Consider the following 18,985-nt stretch of genomic DNA (forward strand, 5'->3'; position numbering starts at 1 on the left):
GCTATAATTAGACCTCTTAGTTAAATTAGAAGAAATTTCTTCACTATCCTGTCCTTGATTCTGGAGAAGATCACAGCACTTGATTAATAAGAATTTCACTTTTAGTGTCATACTTGAGGATGAATTGTAGAACATGATTAGAAAATAACTTGGTTCTTTTAAAATGCAAGAAGAAAAAAGCAAAAATAGTCAATGATTGAACTTGTCTCCCATTGGACAATGGTTTTAGTATTTCTCAAAGAGTCATCCCTGTGCAGCAGCAGTGGCAGCATCACCACCTAACTTGTTGGAAATGTGCATTCTCAGGCCTTGCCCTAGACCCACTGAATCAGGAATTCTGAAATAGGGCCCAGGAAACTGTATTCTAGCAAGCCTTCCAAGTGATTCTGATGCTGTCCAAGCTCGAGAGCCACTGGCCTAAGAGTTGAGTCAAGCAGACCTCGTGTGGATTCCTATCAGCCCCTTTGCAGCCTATGAATAATCTCCTTAGCACTCACTCCCTCTATTTGTAAAATGTGGAAAAAGTGGTGTTGCTATGTGAATTTATGAGTCTATATATGTCAAGCTCTCAACACGACTGGGCACAGATTGCTTCCTCTGTCATTCCTACGATTATGGGTGTATGGAAGAGAAACAGAGAATAGGGTATATCCTAGCATCTTCTCCATGATTGGCCTGGGAGGCCAGAGTAGGGCAGTAATGAGGAGGTCTGACTATAAGAGGAGAAGGTTGGAGTCTACAATCCAGGATACAGAAAAGAGACATTCCTGGGTATCCCAGAGAACACATTTGTCTGACAAATGTAAACTGAGATGTACTGTGAGTCCCTCTGGGGTTAAGGACTGGAGATCAGATGTGAATGAGATGACCATGGTCCCTAGCCCTCAGGGGGACTTACAGTGTAGTGGGTGGGGTGGAAATTATGTTCTGTGATGCCAGTATCCCACAGAAGGTTGTAATGGGTGGGGCGCCCAAGCTATTTCTTTGCAGGGAGTAGATCTATAGGTACTGATGAACAAATATCCAAGCCAGAAGATCTCTGTGGATAGGTGGGAGTGGACGTGGAGTGGTCTGAAGGCTCCCATGGCCTTTCCTTGCTGGGGTCTTCAGGGTGACTTGATAAAAAAAAATTCTCCCTCTCTCTCCCTCTCTAGTGGCACTATATACTCCTCTCCCTAACAGTTCTCCATTCCTTCATTCTAGCTGCTCCCCCAAGTCCTTGACTCAGAGGGCCCATTCCAAATCATCATGAATATGCTGAAATTCAGGACCTCAGAGAAGGAACACCTGTAATAATGGTGATGAGAAGAACAACGGTAGCTCCTGCCTGGGGAGCGGTGCTTCCTGTAGTCCCGATGTGAGCTGTGCATTTATATGTTGCATCTTACTTACTTCTAATCACAAGTCCAGTAGGTAAACAGCGCTGCTTTTTTTCTCTTTCTGTTTCACAGATGACAAAACAGAGACTTCAAAAGATGATACAACTTGCCCCAGGTACAGTGCTAGTGTGTAACACCAGGCACAGCGCTCGGGGGTAAAAGCCCAAGTTTACACCTAGGAAAATGAGCCCAGAGCAACACAGGGCAGGGATTTTCTCAAAGATTCGCAGCAACCGAGGAGCATAACAAGGATTGAAGTCTGTATCTCCTGACGCCCCCGTCCAAGAGCCCCGCAAAACATGTACTTTCGTTTATGGTGAACCGCAATGCAGCAACAGTTTTGTGGCAGATGGTTAACGCCCCTTTGAAAAATAGAAAAAGATTATTAAAGCTACTGGTAACATTGGCTGAAAAGTCTTGGAATTTCAAATTCATCTTAGCCGATTTGCACAAACACCCCGGTCGTGTTTATATAGAAAACGTATGGCACACGCTTTGATTACCACGGCTAATAAATCCATGCATGCTTCCCTCTTCTCTGCAACATAAATCCTTTTCCTCCCTGGCTGTTTAATATGCAAGGCAGATTGGAACATTAGCGGTGCAAGAGGGTAAATAATCTGGTAATTGATCTGGGATTTGTGGATTTTTCCCTCAAATTTCTGTTTATGGTTGGAGGTCGTAAAGCTATACAAACCTCTATTGATCAGAGTTCTTTGTTTAAACGGAACCTACTGTATTTATTTGTGTTGCTCTTCCAAAGTCAAACAAAAAGGGCACTGATCTAGCTACACCCCGGCATGGCACCATGGACATGTGGTCCATTCACTCGGTGTACAGATGTTTTCAATCTGCACACTTTGTCTTTCATATCCATGTGAGATGAAACAGCCTTCATTTAGCCTGGGAGACACGCCAGCAAGAGAAGATGCAAACTTAACCCTTCACAGACACGTTTCCCTGTTCCCTTTGGGCACTGAGATGTGATTCTTGGGAAGCAGAGTATTTCCCTAGAGATTCAATCTGGTGCTCTCAGTGTTGCTCTGTCCGTAGTTACTCTGTGTATCTAGAAAATAATAATAATAATCCTTCCACTCCCGTCTTTGCCCCCCAGCCTCTACCTCCCTATCTTTGGCAGTTCTTCAAAGCTATAGACCTCTTGTGAAAGAGATATAAGATGAGAAATGGTATTCTCTGCTGTCTCTGGGCATTTCAACAATCCTGCGTAGAGGATGAGAGAGATTTACTAAGGGTCAGTTTGGCCAGTACCTGGGTCCTTAAAATGCAGGCGAGTTGCTATCAGTAGGCCCCTTTCCTATGGTGTACTTTACTCTCTCCCATTTCTGTTTCTTTAACAGCAACGTAGCCAAGGTTTCTCAACCTTGGCACTCCTGACATTTGGGGGAGGATAGTTCTTTGTGGTGTGTGTGTGTTGGGGCCAGGGACTGACCTATGTGTTGAAGGATGTGGAGCAGCGTCTCTGGCCTCTACAAACTAGACATCAGGAACACTGCCCACCAGTGCTATGATGACCAAAACTCCCCAGATTGAGAACCCAGTTTCCCCCAGTTTAGAACCCTTGCCTTGTAGGGATTGCATGTGGTATTATAAAGGTCATGAGCTTCAGAGCAGACAGTCGCTCTCCCACTGCTTTTCTGGCCTCCTGAAGGCTGTTTGACCTTAGCAACATCTTCTCCTCTCTATTACAGCTTCCCCATCAATGAGGTGCCTACTAGAAGTCCCGGCTTCCAAGGCTGCCTGTTGTGGACCCAACAAAAAGTGGTGCGGTCAGCGCCTTAGCCCAAGCCTGGTTTGGAGGGGTACTGGTGCATGTCCCTTAGCAGCAGCCCTGGAAATAAGCTCAAAGGCAGCCCAGAGGACTTGCTGAGGGAAGGCAATGGATGCAAGAATGTGAGATCCATTCCCTTTAAGGCCCCATCAGCTTTTGAACACCCTGTGCCAATAGTAGCAGCTCTGGATTTCTGGACGGAGCAATGTGGCTTGGCAGTTGGAATCAGGATGGGTTCGCTTTTTCCTTCCACCCCTGGCTTTGTGGCCCTCCCTTCTTGGAGCTGGAGCTGAAGGCTGGCTGCTCCCAAATGCTTATCCATTGCTCTGAGTAGGTGAATGTGTTAAATAAATTGAAGTCCTTCATAAAATAAGGTTATTCTCAGCTTGGCTGGCACACTCTCCTGGCTGTTAACTCTTTGGAAATTACATATCAGGACCTGGCTGTAATGTGAGTGGCTTTATCTGCAGACCTACTGAGGTTGAAATCTCAACTTAGCCACTTTCTAATTGCTAAGTGTTCTTGGGCAAGTTGATTTAACTTTCTGTGCTTGCCAATCCCCACTGGCAAATGGGTCATGATAGTGACCTGAAATACTGCTTTGAAAATAAATAGGGAGCTCCTCAGTGTGTGTGTGGCACACTCTTGACATTACCAAACAATACTGCTATTATTATTATTATTATTAATTATTAAAGTGTTGTTACTGGTTGTCTAATTCATGTAAAAATTGAAAATCGCATGAAGCCTACAATCCAAACATAAGTGTTTTAAGATATTCACTAATAGATCTGTGTGATATCCAGACAGTTTTCTTTTCACTTTTCATTATAATATTTTGTGATACAGCTTCAGTCATAATGTTTGGGGAGGATTATTTCCATCTCTTTCAAACTCTGATTTTCAAAGCTAAAAAGATGTGTCTAAATGTAGCAAAATGGGACTTGTACGAAATGGAAAATAGACTCAGCAAATTAAGGCTAGGGTCTTTATCCCCAGAAGCACACAAATTTAGGTCCTGGGTCTAGTGAAAGTCACCATGACCTTTACATAAACATAACGTTTTACAGCTTACAATTTGATCTCACATACATTTTATCACTAGATGCCCCATTTATTCAAAGGCATGAATACCCCCACCTGGTCACACTTTTCGAGTAGAAATGAGACCCTGGGGTCTCTGACTCCAAGTTTAGTTCTCCCTCCAACCTGTGCATTCATCAGCCTGATGGTGGACAAGCATTAAGTCCTGGGGAGGGTGGTTCTATATTTTCTCCCTTTTTCCATCAGTCCTTAACCAAATATTTTACAGGGTGTAAGAAGGGATCGTTAGCAACTGAAAGTATCTTATAGGGAAAGGAGAAATAAAATCAAGACACATACATACTGACACACACACACACACACACACACAATTATTCTGCAAGCTTTCCTATGTTTTTCTCATTTTTCTCCTCTTCCCAAGCTCCCCCTGACCCCCCTCAACACGCCCCACAAATATATCATATTCCTTGTACTTTTCTTGGGTTCGTGTTTATCTATTTTCACCGAATAAAACAGTTTGCCTTTGGACCATTTGGTCTAGGAAACTTCTCTCTTGAAATATGTAATTTTGAGACATACACAATTACATATGCAATCTATATGTAAGTCTTGAAACTGTATATAAGCAACCTGGAAAACAATGTTTCAAGAACCATAAACCAGTATCAGTGAACCTTCTCTCCCAAGCCCTTTCTCTTTTCCTCATCAAGTTAAACTATCCTAAATTTTATGTTTACCATTCTCTGGCTTTTTTTTTTAAGTTGTATTTTTCAGGTAGTTATCTCTGAACTGTAAGTGTACGTGTGTGGCTTGTTTTTAACTTGGTAAAAATGTCACCATATTTTATATTATCTGGTATCATCTGATTTTTCCTCTCTGCATTAGATTTCTAGGTTTCATTTATGTTGGTGTGTGTACCTGTGTGTAGTTCATTTATTTTTCCTGCTAAGTAGTGTTCTATTCCATTTATTCATTGTCCTGTTGATAGATATTGGGGTCATTTCTAGTCACCTGGTTTTTGTGTATTTGTTTATTTACAAATATTAGCTTGGTCCAAACATGATGACGGTTTTTGCCTTTGAAAGTAATGGCAGAAACCGCCACTGTGTTTGTACCAACTTAATACAACTATATGATATTCTCGTACATGTTTTTCAATGCGTGTGAACAAGAGTTTTTCTAGAGTACATATCTAGGAGTTGAACTGAAGACAAGTCAAGAGACCATAGATCTACTCCCATGACAAACCATCTGGTTATTAAAATTTTCTTATTAGTTTGCTCCAAAGAGGACACCTTGTTTCTGTTTGCTGAGTGCTTTTTTTTTCTTCCCAAAGTGTGAGTTTCCACTTCGTGACTTCCCCCAAAATGGCTACTCAGCCAGGGTTCCTCTCTTCCCCGTTTGCACACACTGCTATAGTTTTAGAAGAAGCCCTTTGGTTTGAATCCTGGCTCTGCCATTTACCAATAATGACTTTGGACAAATCCTTTGTGTCTCTTGTTTAACTAACAGGCTTGCATTGAGGATCTTGCTCTTTTACAGTTGGAAATAGGAGAAAGTTCCTCTTCATTTTTTTCCCGCAAACCTCAACCTACCCTACCTGTCCGTGCATATACTCTCTCTCTCTCTCTCTCCTCTCTCTCTCTCTCTCTCTCTCACTAAAAGGTGGTTATGATTTAGAATTTATCATGAATCATGAGCAAATTGAGGTTGGTACACGGAGCAGTAGCATATTGAATCTTAAACCCCCTTTTGTTTCATAGTGGAATGGACAAATTATACCTGATTTAAAATGCCATGGCAAGTTGACTATTTTTCTCAATTCAGGAAGAATCTTGAGCCCTGCCCGAAGGCAGGAGGAGACAGACTCAAACCATCTATGGCACTTCTTGTTCTATGACATATCAAGGCTTCCTGAGGGGCTCCTGGGACCCCCACTTTCCAGGGTGGGAGGGATTTGGCTAACTTCCATCTTGGATCTCTGCATTTAGCCTATCATCCTCTGACCCAAAGCCTCAGCCCCTTCATCTGTCAAATGGACATTATAGCAGGTAACTATTAAAAACACAACAGTCATTACAACTAATTACAGCTTTTACTCCTGTTTTGGAGATCCAAGATGAAAGAGACTTCGTGAAGGTGGAATATTGTGATGGGGATAAAAAGCAATTAATTAAACTATCTTATGTGTAATCAAACACAAAGCGTTCTTCAGTTGCTGAGAGGGTGGGTGGTCCTAGGTGTGATTATTTCTTAGAGCCCCCACCCTTGGCACCAAAGATCTATTTCACATGTACACCACATCCTATAGTTTAAGTAAAACCATCCCAGACTCTTACCTTCCAAACTCAGTGAAAACCTGTCCAGCCAATTCACATAATATAGTAGCAGATAATGTTACTAATAGAAATATGAAGCATCCATTTGAAGCCTGGAGGCAGGAACCTTGCCCACCACACTGTGCTGAGGTTCGAGAGCATCTTTCATCTCTCCTTACTCAACTCATCACACCCAAGGCCCTCTGAGCTCACTCCCTCCTCTGTAAAGTGAGGACAATACCAGCACCTAGCCCACAAGCCTTTTGTAGGAGAGCATTGTGAGTTAATCAGCAGGCCTCCTGGAAAGTGGGTTGAAGGCCTTGATTTGTACCCTGGCTCTTACTTATGAGTTTGTGGTTCTGAGCAACTTGTCTCATCCTTCCTACTCTCACTTTCCTCACCTGTAAAATGGGACATATACCTAACTGTTTGACTACCTAACTGTTGGAGGACGTGCTGATGACTAAATAAGATATTACCACAATGCCTGGCATGCTTTCCATTTTCTTTACGCAAAAGGTATTCTCAATAAATGACAAGTAACTAGCACTTTCTTGGAACACAGTGGAGCAACTTGTCCAGGGCTGTCTAGGACAGCATTTTTTCTAGGGTGGAGACAGATAGTTACAATACATACTCCTATAAATTAAACAAGCCTCTCTTTTTGTGTAAATAAAACTGGTTGAATGAATATTCACCCACCTTGGAGGGCATGCTTAGAAGGATCTGGCTTAAAATATAGGCTGAGTAATATGTAGGCATTCCAGGTAGTTTGTACTTAAAAAAATAAGCAGAATAGCTCAAACTGAGAAAATAGTAGATGGTCCATGAAGCTTATTGATTAGGAAAGAAGCTGACGGTATATAAAGATAAAAGAAAGAAAGAGAGAGAGTAAAACAAACAAATAAAAAAAGGCAAATGGCAGATGTCTTTCTCCAGGGACAGGTATTGCTGTGAGAAGATGCCGTTTCTAACAGGGGCAACTCCATATGGCAGGCTGCAGGGGAGGCGGCCCACAGTTCACTTATTTCACGATGATTAATGCTTATTTTTAGCAGCTAGTTCAAAATAAATCCATAAGGAGGACCTCTAAACACCCAAATTCCTCACTTGGGTCCTGGGTTACTTATGCTAAAAACTCAGGAAGAACAGCCCTCTGTGGAGTTGACCCAGTGAGAACCCTATCCCTCTCTTGTGGCAAATAGCACAAAATCAGAACACATGGAAAAATGACCATGAAAATGAGGTCCACAGGTAGCGTCTCTACTCCTACAAGGAGCACATTCGCAGTGCTCTAGAACACGGCTAATACTCCCCAACTCCCATTTGCAGACACACCCAGCTTAGGAAGTCCCTCTGCCTTCAACCTGCCACCTGATTCTTACAGTAGCCCCATGAGGCAGACAGTGCTAATGCTGCTTTATTCTCCCCACTTGGCAAACATGGAAACTGAGGCTTGAGGAGGCCAGAGGCCTTTCCTGGGGTCACAGGAGGCCTACAGTGGCCTGATCTATGCCTTGTGACTTCAGAGGATGTATCATTTCAGGAGTTTGGCAGTTGGACATGCCTGGAGCATTTGAGACCTGGAAGAATATGGATGGGAATCCAGAAATGGGGGTTCAGTGGAGGGGAAGTCAAAAGGGAGCAGGGGCTGGAGTCATCTATTCTTGTGGCAAGGAGCAGGTGGCGGGATTCCTTTCACTTTCCTTCATCTTTCTTGCAGCTGCAGCTCTCAGAACCCAGTCAGTTCTGCCTTTTGAGTGGTTGCTATGGGTGCTACATAGGAACAAAGAATCCTTTTGAAAGAGTTTGCAGGTCTGGGGTGAGTCTCCAAAGCCAGACCCCAGAAGCAGAGAAACAGGCGAGAACCTCAGTGCCTGGACGTTGCTGGGCATTTGCTGGCCCATGGGGCATCAGTGAAGTAGGAAGGAGGTCAGATCTTATCAGCCGTGATGGGTGACCAGGCAGCAAGATCTCAGACAGCAGGACCCTTTCTGTGCCTTGCTTTGTATCCACATCGAGGAGCTGCATTGCTTGACAGTTAGTACGTGCATTTCGCTTTTTCCACAGCTCTCAAATCAAATTGATTTTCAGTCATTTTAATCTGGGTGGGATCAGTAAACCAGATCCCCTAGGTGAAAAGCTAGTTTATCAAAGAAGTCATTTATCCAATTCTTCTGCGATAGGAACGGAATCTTTGAATGGCTTTCAGAAAATGAATAGCCAATTTCAAAGGGTGTTGGTAACAATAATAATAATTACCTTTTATGAAGCATCTTTGCTGTGTTCTGTATATCCCTTTTCTATTTCTCCAGTAATCCTTTGAGGTAGATAATAGCTCAATTCGGGAGTACTTACTTCTGTGCATTCTCTCGTGATATCCTAACAACTCTACAGTGTGTGGATTATGATCCCAATTATTTAGCAAATGAAATGGAAGCTCCAACACTCACATGTAACTGGCCCAACATCACACAGGCAATGACAGAGCTGGAGTTCTGACTCAGTAACCAGCGTCTCCAAACCCAAACTCTTCCTGCCTGCCCCTTCCACCAATCACAGCTCTCCTGCTGCCTAAGTCCTTTCTGTCTTATCATCCTGCCATATTTGCCTTTGAATTCTGACTCAGAACTTGGGGTAGCAGGCACAGTATGGGATCTCTTTTGAAGCAGGGACATTGTAAGGGTATTGAAAGAAAGAAGAACAGAACTAATGCTTCCCCCCACCACAACCACCCCGTAAACAATAAAGTCTATATCATCCGTTCTATTTTCTTTTTTTTTTCCTTAAGACAAGGTCTCCTTTTGTTGCCCAGGCTGGAGTGCAGTGGCATAATCATGGCTCACTGCAGTCTTGCCTCCTGGGCTCAAATGATCCTTCCACCTGAGCTTCCCAAGCAACTGGGACTACAGACATGTGCCACCATGCCCTGCTTATTATTGTATTTTTCATAGAGATGGGGTCTTGCCACGTTGCTCAGGCTGGTCTTGAACTCATGACTTCAAGTGATCCTCCTACTTTGGCCTCCTAAAGTGTTGGGATTACAGGCATGAGCCACTGCGGCTGGCTATGTCAACCATTCTTCAGTCCAGCTCTGCAAACTGTAGCCAGGTGCCCTTGGCTGGATCATTACTCTCTGGCAGGCACAGCTTCTGCATCGATGCAGAGGGAAGCTGCATAGATAGAAATGAAAATAGAAATTTTATTCCCTAGATAGTTGTCAATGTTAAACAGGATAATACATGTGCATGGCTAGTGTAGACAGGAAAATACATGTGCATGGCTAGCGTAGTTGGGATGCAGTTGGACCTCAATTAATGTTGTTCTAGCGTCCAGTTCACCAAGAGACTGGTTTTCATCTGGGGCCTGAGTTTGCACCCAGGAGACACTGGGCCATGCGTGGAGACATTTTTGTTGGTCATCCCATTTTTGTTTGCCGAGTGTTTTTGGCATCTAGGGGGTCGAGGCCAGGGATGCTACTCAATATCCTATAATACATGAGACAGACCCCACCACAAATAATTATGTAGCCCCAAATAACAGCAGTGCCAAGGTTGAGAAATGAAACTATAAAGTCACTAAAAGGTCTACCCTCCCTTAAAGTGGACTTTGGGAAAACTCCCTGACCTCTTCCGGCCTTAGCTTTCTCATCCTGGCAATGGGAGGTTTGTACTAGGTGGTCACAGGGACCCACCCAGGTGCATCATTACCAGCTTCTGGAATGTTGCTCCTCCCACTCCTGGTGCAGGCTCCTGCGGTCACTGTGGAGGGTATAAGCACCAGAACTGGCAGCCCCTTGCTGCCAGTGATCTATGTCTTTTGCCTTCCTGGGGTGGGAGGGTTCAGGCAGCCCAACCCATCCCCACCTTTCCAGGACATTCTCTCTTGGCCCTGCACTGGCATGGCTGTCGGGATCGACAGGCCCTCACCCGAGGGCCTTGCATGAATCCAGACACACCTTGGCTCCATTGCCCAAAGCCTGGCAGCGGATCAAAGAGCTCTGGTTAGAACATTTGGCAGCAGGAGGGAGATCAGCAAAATGGTCCTGCACTGGGTGCAGCATAAGCACAGCCTTCCAGGTAGCTGCTGTCTGCGGCCTCTGAAGCTTCTCTCTGTACCAGAGCCTGGCCTTATCTGAACCCTTCTCCCAGGACACTATCACCTCTCTTCCCACCCTTCTGTCTCCACCGTCCCCCGCATATCCCTAGATCCTGGTTCTGTAGAATTGTGGATGGATCTCAGAACAATAAAGGAGTGTGCAGCCTGACCTGTGCACAGTCCAACTTCTCTGCTTCTTGCCCCGAAGGAAAAATAACAGCCACAACAGCTCCCACTGTAGCCAGCACCTGGGTGTCAGACTCTGAGCTATGTGCTTCACGTGCGTTATCTCATCTCGTCTTCACCACAACCCTCTAAAGTAGATTCCATTATCATTCATTATCATTCCCATTTTGCTGTCATTTTAATAACGAAGTGTTGGGTAGCCATTTAAGCCCTTTATATCATGTGACTTTTCATTAGCTCATTTGTTCCTCACAGCATCTCTATGGGATGAGTACTAGTCTCATTTGCATTTTACAGCTGGGGAAACTGAGGCACAAATAGGTGAAAGTGTAATGGATCTGAGATTCAGACCTAGATCATCTGCTTCCAGAGTCAAAGCCCTTAACCACTGTGCATACTGTCTCCAAAATAAACAAAAGCAGATTCAGAGAGGTTAATCAACTTGCCCAAGATCGCAAAGTCAAGATATGTTAGCAAGACCAGAAGGACCCAGGTCTGTCTGTCTAGAGTCTATTTATTTTGCCACGGTACTACTTGATGTGTGTGTTGTGTTGTGTGTGTGTGTGTGTGTGTGTAGTTCATTTCTTTCCTTACATATTTATTCTTGAGACAGAAGTGACTTTAAAAACACATGTGCATATCTATGATAATTTCATTAATCATGATTATATAAAACAAAGTGATATGAACAATTCATGGTTGACTGTACAATATGTGGACTACTATAAGAACTGGAAATTAACTAGTATCATCGATTGCCCTCAACAGATTTAATGAGGAAGACTACTTACATGAAAATACTTTTATTTCCAGTTTTAGAAACTCGTCAAAGCAGGGAGGACTTCCATTCTGACAAATAGACTGAAGCTCAGAAAATGTAAGGGCCAAGGACCTGAACTAAGACAAGTCCTCACCGAATTTCATCTGACCCAGAGGCTGTGTTCTATGGGTTAGATGATCCTGCCTCTTGCAGGATGAGACAAAGCTTTGAGTTTGGGTACAGTGGTATCTGGGAGCAGGTGGCCCAGGCAGAAGAAAGAACAAATGATGACAGGCGGTATCACCTCTCAGCTGGCCCCAAATCCCTGTCCGGTAAGGTCTGGAAGCTTTCACAGTGATGCATTCCTCAGTGAGGCTCACAGGGCTTAATGAAATTGCAAAATATCATAAAAAAAAAAATCTTATCATTTTCCTCCAGAGCTTCTCGCCTTGTAAACAGCGTGTTGGCACGTGTGGAAGCCGAGCCATGCAGCTCCGTCTCTGGCTTCTGCAAAGCGGCATGAGGCCTGCTGTTGGTGTGCAGGGGAGTGCAGGCCAACCACACCCCAGGAATGGGAAACCTTCTTTCGCTCCCAGGAGAGGCTGTGGCAGAGCCAGAGCTAGACTGTGCCTTTACAGGGCATTTGCTTCTTATGAACCTGCTCCAAAATCACTGATGAGCTCACAAAAGAGAAGCCATAAATCAGCAGGCTGGGGCTGGGTCCTTTGCTCACAGCAGGCAGAAGGTGCACCATGGACCTCCCTCCAAAGGCCCTTTCACCACCACATTATCTATCCTGCCTTCCCACCTTCCCACTGGTCCTGCAGCAGCCCAGCTCCCCAGCTCTTGGAGGCCTGGCGGGTGTCTGCCATTCATATGGTTAAGCTTCCCCAGACCTGCCCATGTGGGCCCCACCTTGCCACTCCCACCTGTCTGCTCCCAGGACAGCAATTGTGCAAGAAGCCCCACAGGTGAGCGGGCAGAAGGGCGACAGCCAAAGAGCCTCTCTGCCACGACGCTGGGGCGGGGAGGCTACCTGGCAGCCACTGGAGCGTGGTGACATAGGCATGAAGCCTGAGCACCCAGCTCATCAGAAGACAGAAAGCCTCGGGTAAGGAGACCTCCGTGGGATGCAGTGATGCCACGGTAGAGGCCTGCTAAGTACCCAGAAGAGTCACTTTATGTGGGTATAGACCCTGAGCATGACTGCACCCACTTGGTCAGCTGTCCAGGCCACGGTCCCTCTGAGGCAAGTCTCAACTTTTCTCCATGTGCCAAAAGAAAACCCTAATCTGACTGCTGAAGAAATGGAAAGTGGTGTAGCTTTGACTGAAGCTTTCCTGGGGAAATGGAAGAGGGGGTTACATCAACCACGACAGGGTTTCTGGAAGTCTCTTGTAAATATCCATGACCCCACTCCTCCTGCAGCTGCTGCTTCCTCCCTTTGGTGTACCCCAACAACCTCGCCTGCCGTCTCTCCTTTCTCCTGGTTCTGTGTCCCTCTCAGCTGCCCCTCAAAAACCCTTCAACTTCCACATCTCACTCTGCAAAGCGGGAGGGGTGACTCTTGGCAACGTAGAAGTCTAGTTAGCAAATTGCAGAGCAAAAGCAAGTCTGGGAAGCCTTATGTCACCCATTCATATACCCATTGTTTTTTAGTTTATTAATTTTAAAAGTATTATATGTTTTACTCAAACAGAAAGTGATAGATCCCATGTACTGGCCAATCTGATCTGACCAATTTTAACATTTTCCCCTATCTTTTCTTTGGATCTCCCATTCTCTTTCTCTCTCCCTGACCCTTCTCTCTCTTTTTCTCTCTCTAAAACATATTATATGGAAGGTAAAGCCCCAAAGGCCATCTCTATTATACTTTCTCCATGTCTAGAATCAGCCCTATGCATGTCTAGTGTCATTTGGTCTGAATCCAGGATGGCACTGTGCTTATGAGCACAGACTTGGAAGCCACCCTGGCTCTCAGTTCCAACTCTGCACCAACTAGCTGAGTAACCTGGAAGAAGTTGCTTAACTTTGCTCAGCCTCAGTCAAATAAGAAAGAGGATAGTAAATCAATTCTATGTGCAATCATCAAATGTTGATACATTTAAAGTGTCTGGAGCAGAGCCTGGAAAAAAATAAATGCTTAATATGTATTAACTATTATTATGACCCATGAATAATAAACAGAATGGCTTTTTGGTGTGTTTTTAAGATTTGTCTAAAGTGTATCATGGCATTACACCTACACACTTACACACACACACACACACACTTTGCAACTTGCTCTTCTCACACATTCACATTATGTTCAGGTCTCTCTATTTTGATGCATGTGGTGCATTCATTTGTGTTGCCATAGAGTGGAATATTATTGTTGTTTTAATTTACATTTCCCTGATTACTTATTCTAAAATTTACTTGGAAAAGTAAAGAGCCCAAGCAATTTTAAAGAGGAGAAAGAAAGAAAGGAGAGAGATTTGCTCTATTATAGTGATACAAAGACTTCTACATTTAAGCTGTGCTGCCAATAGAGCTTTCTACAATCAAGGAGATAGTCTCTAGCTATGTGACCCATGTAGTGACCCATCACCAGACAGCACAGGTTTAGAGTATCAAAACATTGTGATGAAGTCACAGAGATCAGCAGTAGACCACAGAAACAGCAGAGAGTCTAGAGACAGACCCTGGTGTTTGTTGTAAGTCCTAGAAGGCATTGTAAGGCAACAAGGAAAACGATGGGAATATTTTTATCCAATGTTTGGGTTTTCTCTTCTTTGAATTTTCTTTGTCATTGAACTATTCCCCCTTCCTCCCCCCATTGTTTAGTATGTCTTTTATTTATTAACTTGTCAGAATTGCTTGCATATTTGGATATAATATAAAAATAATATTTATCTTAGTTTGTGGATTTTTATTTTATTTGTTCTAAAAAGAAAAGGGATATATGTGCAGAACGTACAGCTTTGTTAGATAGTTATCCGTGTGCCATGGTGGTTTGCTGCACCTATTGACCTGTCCTCTAAGTTCCCTCCCCTTACCTGCTACCTCCCAGCAGGCCCTGGTGTGTGTTGCTCCCCTCTCTGTGTCCATGTTCTCAATGTTCAGCTCCCACTTATGAATGAGAACATGTGGTATTTGGTTTTCTTTCTGTATGTTAGTTTGCTGAGGATGATGGTTTCCAGCTTCATCCATATCCCTGCAAAGAACAGGATGTCATTCCTTTTTATGGCTCCATAGTATTCCACAGTGTATATGTACCACATTTTCTTTGTCTAGTCTATCATTGATGGGCATTTGGGTTGGTTCCATGTCTTTGCTGTTGTAAATAGTGCTGCAGTAAACATATGTGGACATGTATCTTTATAGTAGAATGATTTATATTCCTTTGGTTTTGGGTCAAATGGTATTTCTGCTCCTATATCCTTGAGAAATCACCATACTATCTTCCACAATGGATAAACTAATTTTCATTTCCACCAACAGTGTAAAAGTGCTCTTATTTCTCCACAGCCTCACCAGCATCTATCGTTTTCTGACTTTTAAAAATTGCCATTCTGACTGGCATCAGATGGTATCTCATTGTAGTTTTGATTTGCATTTCTCTGATGATCAGTGATGTTGAGCTTTTTTTCCATATGTTTTTTGGCCGCATAAATGTCTACTTTTGAGAAGGGTTTGTTAATATCCTTTACCAACTTTTTAATGGGGTTATTTATTATTTTCTTTAAAATAATGTTTAAGTTACTTTTAAATTCTGGATATTAGACCTTTGTCAGATGGGTAGACTACAAAAATTTTCTCCCATTCTGTAGGTTGCCTCTTCACTCTGATGATAGTTTATTTTGCTGTGCAGAAGTTTTTTAATTTAATTAGATCCCATTTGTCATTATTTGCTTTTTTTGTGATTGCTTTTGGCATTTTTGTCACGAAGTCTTTGCCCATGCCTCTGTCCTGAATGGTATTGCCTAGGTTTTCTTCTAGTGTTTTTACAGTTTTGGGTTTTACATTTAAGCCTTTAATCCATCTTGAGTTAATTTTTATATAAGGCATCAGGAAGGGGTCCAGTTTCAGTTTTCTGCATATGGCTAGCCAGTTTTTCCAGCACCATTTACTGAATAGGAGATCCTTTCCCCATTGCTTATTTTTGTCAGGTTTGTCAAAGATCAGATGGTTATAGATGTGTGTTGCTATTTCTGAGGTCTCTGTCCTGCTCCATTGGTCTATATGTCTGTTTTGGTACCAGTATCATGCTGTTTTGGTTACTGTAGCCTTGTAATATAGTTTCAAGTCAGATAGCATGATGCCTCCAGCTTTGTTGTTTTTGCTTAAGATTCTCTTGGCTTTATGGGGTCTTCTGTGATTCCACATGAAATTTAAAATAGTTTTTTCTAATGCTGTGAAGAATGTCAATGGTAACTTGATAGAAATAGCATTGTATCTTTACTTTGGGCAGTATGGCCATTTTCACAATGTTGATTCTATCGATCCATAAGGATGGAATGTTTCTCCATTTGTTTGTGTCCTCTCTTCCTTGAGTGGTGATTTGTAGTTCTCCTTGGAGAGGTCCTTCACATCCCTTATTAGCTGTATTCCGAGGTATTTCATTCTCTTTGTAGCGATTGTGAATGGGAGCTCATTCATGATTTGGCTCACTGCTTGCCTATTGTTGGTGTAAAGGAATGCTTGTGATTTTTGCACTCTGATTTTGTATCCTGAGACTTTGCTGAAGTTGCTTAACAGTTCAAGAAGTTTTGGGGCTTAGATGATGGGGTTTTCTAAACATAAAATCATGTCATCTGCAAACAGACACAACTTGATTTCCTCTCTTCCTATTTGAATACGCTTTATTTCTTTCTCTTGCCTGATTGCCCTGGCCACAACCTCCAATACTGTGTTGAATAGGAGTGATGAGAGAGGACATCCTTGTCTTATACCAGTTTTCAAAAAGAATACTTCCAGCTTTTGCCCATTCAATATGATATTGGCTATGTGTTTGTCATAAATAGCTCTTATTATTTTGAGATATGTTCCATCAATTCCCATTCTATCGAGAGTTTTTAACATGAAGGGATATTGAATTTTATCAAAGGCCTCTTCTGCATCTATTGAGATGATCATGTGGTTTTTGTCTTTGGTTCGGTTTATGTGCTGGATTACATTTATTGATTTGCATATGTTGAACCAGCCTTGCATCCCAGGGATGAAGTTGACTTGATCATGGCGAGTAAGCTTTTTGATGTGCTGCTGGATTTGGTTTGCCAATATTTTATTGAGGATTTTCACATCGATGTTCATCAGGGATATTGGCCTGAAGTTTTCTTTTTCTGTTCTGTCTCCTCCTGGTTTTGGTATCAGGATGATGCTGGCTTCATAAAATGAGTTAGGGGAGAGTCCCTCCTTTTCAATTACTTGGAATAGTTTCAGAAGGAATGGCATCAGCTCCTCTTTGTATTTCTGGTAGAATTCAGCTATGAATCCATCTGCTCCTGGGCTTTTATTTGATTAATAGACTATTAATTACTACCTCAATTTCAGAGCTTGTTATTGGTCTATTCAGGGATTCGACTTCTTCCTAGTTTAGTTTTGGTATGGTATATGCATCCAGGAATTTATCCATTTCTTCTAGATTTTCTAGTTTATTTATGTAGCAGTGTTTATAGTATTATCTGATAGTAGTTCGCATTTCTGTGGGGTCAGTGGTGATCTCCCCTTTATCACTTTTTATTGCATCTACTTGATTCTTCTCTCATCTTTATTAGTCCAGCTAACATTCTAACTATTTTGTTAATTTTTTCAAAAAAGCGTTTCCTGGATTCATTGATTTTTTTGGAGGGTTTTCCATGTCTCTATCTCCTTCAATTCTTCTCTAATATTAGTTATTTCTTATCTTCTGCTAGCTTTTGGATTAGTTTGCTCTCACCTCTCTAGCTCTTTTAATTGTGATGTTAGGGTGTCTATTTGAGATCTTTCCAGCTTTCTGATGTGGGCATTTAGTGCTATAAATTTCCCTCTTAACACTGCTTTAGCCATCTACCAGAGATTCTGTCCCAGAAATGTCTCTTTGTTTTCATTGGTTTCAAAGAACTTCTGGATTTCTGCCTTAATTTCACTATTTACCTAGGAGACATTCAGGAGCAGGTTGCTCAATTTCCATGAAATTATATGGTTTTGAGTGAGTTTCTTAATCCTGAGCTCTAATTTGATTGCACTGTGATCTGAGAGACTTTTTGTTATTATTTCCATTCTTTTGCATTTACTGAAGAGTGTCTCACTTCCAATTATGTGGCCAATTTTAGAATAAGTGCCATGTGTCACTGAGAATAGTGTGTATTCTGTTGATCTGGGATAGAGAGTTCTGTAGACATCTGCTAGGTCCACTTGATCCAGAGCTGAGTTAAAGTCCTGAATATCCTTGTTAATTTTCTGTCTCATTAATCTGTCTAATACCATCAGTGAGAAGTTGAAGTCTCCCACTATTATTGTGTGAGAACCTAAGTCTCTTTGTAGGTCTCTAAGAACTTGTTTTATGAATCTGGGTGCTCCTGTATTGGGTACATATATATTTAGAATAGTTAGCTCTTCTTGTCTAATTGTTTCCTTTACCATTATGTAATACCTTTCTTTGTCTTTTTTGATCTTTGTAGGTTTAAAGTCTGTTTTGTCAGAGACTAGGATTGCAACCTCTTTCTTTTTTTTGCTTTCCATGCTTCTTTCCTCTATCCCTTTGTTTTGAGCCCATGTGTGTCTTTGCATGTAAGATGGGTCTCCTGAATACAGCACACCAACGGGTCTTGACTCTTTATGCTATTTGCTAGTCTGTGTCCTTTAACTAGGGCATTCAACCCATTTACATTTATGGTTAGTATTATTTTGTGTGAATTTGATCCTGTCATCATGATGCTATTGGTTATTTTGCACACTAATTGATGCAGTTTCTTCATACTGTCATTGGTCTTTATATTTTGGTGTGTTTTTGCCGTGGCCAGTACCAGTTTTCCCTTTCCATATTTAGTACTTCCTTCAGGAGTTCTTACAGGGCAGGCCTGGTGGTATGGAAATCCCTCAGTATTTGCTTGTCTGGAAAGGATTTTATTTCCCCTTCACCTATGAAGCTTGGTTTGGCTGGATATGAAATTCTGGGTTGAAAACTCTTTTCTTTAAGAATGTTGAATATTGGCTCCCAGACTTTTCTGGCTCCTAGAGTTTCTGCTGAGAGGTCCTCTGCTAGTCTGGTGGGCTTCCCTTTGCAGGTACCTGGCCTTTCTCTCTGGCTGCTCTTAACAGTTTTTCCTTAATTTTTACCTTGAGGAATCTGATGATTGTGTGTCTTGGGGTTGATTTTCTGGTGGAGTATCTTAATCGTGTTCTCTGTATTTCCTGAGTTTGCATGTTGGCCTGTCTTGCTAGATTA

At 42.5% G+C, this 18,985-nt stretch overlaps 1 long non-coding RNA gene across 3 annotated transcripts in view; it reads left to right on the forward strand.

The window, feature by feature from the left end:
- The window catches only part of LOC117088093, a 180,446-nt gene that overhangs the window by 70,614 nt on the left and 90,847 nt on the right, over positions 1-18,985 (forward strand). For 2 of the 3 annotated variants that reach the window (XR_004438998.1, XR_004438997.1), the window contains 2 exons: positions 1,204-1,357; positions 1,452-2,040. The exons of the other annotated variant lie outside the window; for it this stretch is intronic. This is a non-coding gene — a long non-coding RNA (uncharacterized LOC117088093). Of the gene's footprint in view, positions 1-1,203; positions 1,358-1,451; positions 2,041-18,985 lie in introns of those variants that run through there. 3 annotated transcript variants of the gene reach the window in all.

The sequence above is a fragment of the Trachypithecus francoisi genome, unplaced genomic scaffold, assembly GCF_009764315.1.
Source record: "Trachypithecus francoisi isolate TF-2019V2 unplaced genomic scaffold, Tfra_2.0 Lachesis_group10, whole genome shotgun sequence".
Taxonomy (NCBI): domain Eukaryota; kingdom Metazoa; phylum Chordata; class Mammalia; order Primates; family Cercopithecidae; genus Trachypithecus; species Trachypithecus francoisi.